Here is a 4,250-nt window from a genome sequence, read left to right as displayed (position 1 = left end):
GTGCCTGACATGGAGCAGTGAAGTATACACATGGCGATGGCTGGGCTGCTTGAATTCTATGTCAGGACCGGAGGCTCCGATTATGCTTTCTCTTTCTTTACTGACTTAAAATAGCAGCCAATCAAATACAAGTAAACAAAAAAACTAAACATCCCATGATGCTCTACATAATGTCACATGGTCAATCACCAAACGTGCCCTTGGTCCATAAGACCCATGACCTTCGACGTCCCTTCCTCTTTCTTTGCTGCTTCGCAGCAGATAAGTGTCTCAAATTTTATTACTCTGATTGTACTTGTAATTTATGTCTGTTTATGCATTTGTATACTGTATTCAGCGTTGCGATTTAGCACGCTTTCTCTACTTGTGTAAGCGCGTCTCGCACTGTTCTCTTATCGGTCTTTTTCACCGATTTTGTCTGCCCGATTTGTGGAGCGGGAGCGTTGCTGTGTGTGCTCCACGCAGTCTGTTTTTACTGGATTTGGGCTCGTGCGCACGCGTGCACGTACCTCATCCCGAGCCGATTCTCAGTTTCATTTCTGAGACATCGGCTCGACGAGTGCTGCACGCGTGTGTCTTGGCATTCAAAATTAATTGAATTTGTGCTCCCTGACGCCCTGTTCGTCCTTAATAGAACGTGGGTTGTAAAATTTCAGATTAGGCTTCTGCCTAGAGGGCCATCAGGCAGCTCCCTCCACGTTTTATTAGTGGGAACACAAAGTAGTTTGCCTGATTTGGGGTTTTTGCACTCCCCCTGCCATTTTGAAGTATTTTAAGAAACACTAAAAGATTTATTATATAATTTATAAGTCTTATACATTTATTTCTTGACTACATTTTTTCCATACTATTACAACATGGCTCAGTGGGAGAATCAAGACAGTGAATATTACACAGAGGAATTGGGGAACCAATTGGAAGTTGATATAGTGGAAGCCCTTGATACTAGGGTCCAGTAATCCGTTAATGATGCTCTTTTGAGAGCTTTGGGTCCATTCTCCGAACCACTCTTTGATTATGCACGCTCGCAAGGTTGGGTACAAGGTCAGCAACCTCAACCCGAGGGAAAAAAGGCAAAGGCAAAAGCAAAAAAATTGGAGGACCCTAACACTGATATTAGTGGACTTCACGCAGACGCCTTTGACAAACTTCGCAGGAAGCATAGTGGGGAACATAATTATAGTTCAAAAAAGGATATTTCCTTTTCTCCTTCCTCCTCGGATAAAGATTCTTCTTCCGAGACTTCGGACAACTCGGAACTTCCTGTTCCTAGTAAGAGAGCAAAGAAGGTTGTTCCGACTTGTCATGTGTTGGACTTCGATCCCACGGAGATTATGCACCCCAGAGCTTCGAATTGGGTTCCTCCTCCTGAGGTGGCACAATATGTGCAGGCTAACATTAGAAAGAGTTTTGATAAAGAGGTTTGTTCTCGTTTGAGAGCTGAGTGTCCCAGACCTGATTTAGAGGGGAGAGTCTCTGATACCCCCGAAATAGACCCCACTATGGTTACATTTATGAAGAAGTTTGCTAAGGATCCTAAAAAAGGATTGGATAGATCATGGCATAATTGCCAAGATAAACTGTTAGACCTTTCCGGCCCTCTGACTAAAATTCTTGAGATGGCTTACCTAGCTAAAGAATCAGAATCTCCTGTAGACACAGACGTCCTTATCGGCTGGGCTCAAAGAGCTGTTTGTCAGTTAGGAAACACTAACTGCGCCATATCTTCTGAACGCAGAAAATCTATCCTAATGCGCATCGATCCTAAACTAGCAGATCTAGCATCTTCTGAAGCGGTCCCTTCGGCTGAAGGTCTTCTTTTTGGGTCCTCATTTATTAAGGATCTAGCCAAGTTCTGTTCCACCTTTTCATCACTAGACAAAGCCCAGATGTCTCTTAAAAAAGTTTTTAGATGGGGCCTTTTTGTCAGGGCCGGCCGGTACGAAGGACGCATGTCTGGCCGAGGAACATTCAGCAGTCCTCAGAATTATTACCCCAGAAGTAGAGGAGGCTGGTATGGTGAGCAGGACTCCACCTTCTATCCCACTCGCCCAAGAGGAGGGCGCCCTCGCTTCCCCAGAGGCTCACGCAGAGGACAGCAAGGAGCCATACAGGACACTAGTTTCGCAGGTGAGCATTATTCATTTTTCTCAGGTCACACTTGGGGGCAGAGTGGCATTGTTTTTAAAACATTGGAGAAAAATCACCGGAGATCCTTGGATTCTCCAAACGGTCACGGGTTTTCACCTAGAGTTTATCAGTACACCCAAACAACACAACCCTCCTCTTCAGATGTGTTTTTCCCTAGAAAATCAAGCATTTATAGACAAAGAGGTACAGACCTTATTAGAAAAAGGTACCATTCAGTTTTCCTCCCCTCATCCTTACGGTTTTCTCAGCCCTATTTTTGTAGTAGGCAAAAAAGGGGAAGGACACCGCTTAGTCTTGAACTTAAAGGATTTCAATCATTGGATCCTATACAGACATTTCAAGATGGAGGGCATCCATATCTTGAGAGATATTCTAATAGGAGATTGGATGGTCCGGCTGGACCTAAAAGATGCTTATCTGTCAATTCAAATTTTTCCCCCTCACAGGAGATTCCTTCAATTTCAGTGGAAAGGTCAGTGTCTAGGGTTTCTTGCTCTCCCGTTCGGTCTGTCATCAGCCCCTTGGTGATTCACGAAGCTACAGAGGCCTGTGTCGGAATGGTTAAGAACCAAGGGTGTCCGGTGGATCATATATTGATGGCTCAATCTCCCCAAGTCCTTCTGACTCACTTGAACTGGACCCTCAGTCTTCTGCAAGATTTAGGTTCCCTTATCAATGTGCAGAAGTCATTATTGAAACCGACTCAGGTGATAGACTTCTTGGGTTTTCAGATAGACTCAGGCCTATGTCAGCTACTTCTGCCCGCTCAAAAAATTCGCAACATCAAGAGGGATGTGAGGTCGATTCTGACCAGCTCGACTGTGTCTTTAAGGAGCATAGCCAGGGTAGTGGGGTTGTTAGCCTCGTCTATTCAGGAGATCTTCCCAGCTCCCTTACACTACAGAGCTCTACAGAGGCTCAAGATCAGACGTCTGCAACAGGGTCTGAGTTACTCAGAACAGATCCCATTGACGGTCGAGGTAAGATCAGAGATTCAATGGTGGCTCCAGCATATGGAAGCCTGGAATGGCAGAGCGATCTTCGGGTCTCACCCAGAGGTGGTGATCGAATCCGATGCCAGCCGTTGGGGTTGGGGAGCCCGTTGCAACTCGCTAGTGACAGGAGGCAGATGGTCGGAATGGGAACAAACCTTACATATCAATTGCCTGGAACTTCTAGCGGGTTCCTTTGCCATAAAGAGCCTGTCCATACTTTTGTGGATGGACAATGTCTCAGCAGTGAGGTATGTCAACAAACTGGGGGGGACGAAATCCAGAATTTTGGCAGCGATTGCCAAGGATTTTTGGCATCATTGTCTGACACAGCGACTAGTGGTTATAGCGGAATATCTGCTGAGGGACCAGAACATTGTAGCGGACTGGAATTCCAGATACCTGACAGACTCCAGCGACTGGAAACTAGATTCAATGATTTTCTCCCAGATAATCAAGGAATGGGGCAGTTGCGATGTGGACCTGTTTGCATCTCGTCTCAACTGTCAGATTTCAAAACTTTTCAGTTGGGGCCCAGATCCTTGTGCAATGAAGACGGACGCATTTCTCCAAGACTGGTCTCAGATTCGGGGTTATGCTTTCCCACCTTTTCTGATGGTTGCCAGGTCGCTGTCTCAGGTTCGGAGACAGAAGACAGAGCTTGTTCTGGTGACTCCCTTCTGGAGAGCACAGCCTTGGTTCCCTGTAGCTCTGCATTTAGCTTGTGCCTCTCCTCTTCTCATCCCTCCTCGTCGGAATCTTCTTCTGAATCCGGAGGGCCTTCAACATCCAATGATCTCGTCAGGGAAGTTGACTCTGTTGGCTTGGTTGATTTTAGGTCACGATGGAGTTCCCCAGGCATTTCGCAACAAGCTGAGGATTTCATTAAGCAGGCCTGGGCCGGAAGTACCCATAAAAGGTATGACTCAGCCTGGCGCAGATGGAATAGTTGGCGTGATGGAAGAGGTGCCAATCCGGTGGAAGCACATATTGAGTTGATCATTAATTTCCTAGCAGAATTAGCTAGTTCTGGGTTAGCATATCGGACGATCAATAATTTTAGATCAGCCATTTCAGCGGGACATATACCTTTTCAAGGTGAACCTG

Source organism: Pleurodeles waltl, chromosome 12, assembly GCF_031143425.1.
Source record: "Pleurodeles waltl isolate 20211129_DDA chromosome 12, aPleWal1.hap1.20221129, whole genome shotgun sequence".
Taxonomy (NCBI): domain Eukaryota; kingdom Metazoa; phylum Chordata; class Amphibia; order Caudata; family Salamandridae; genus Pleurodeles; species Pleurodeles waltl.
Note: the sequence above shows the minus strand (reverse complement) of the source record.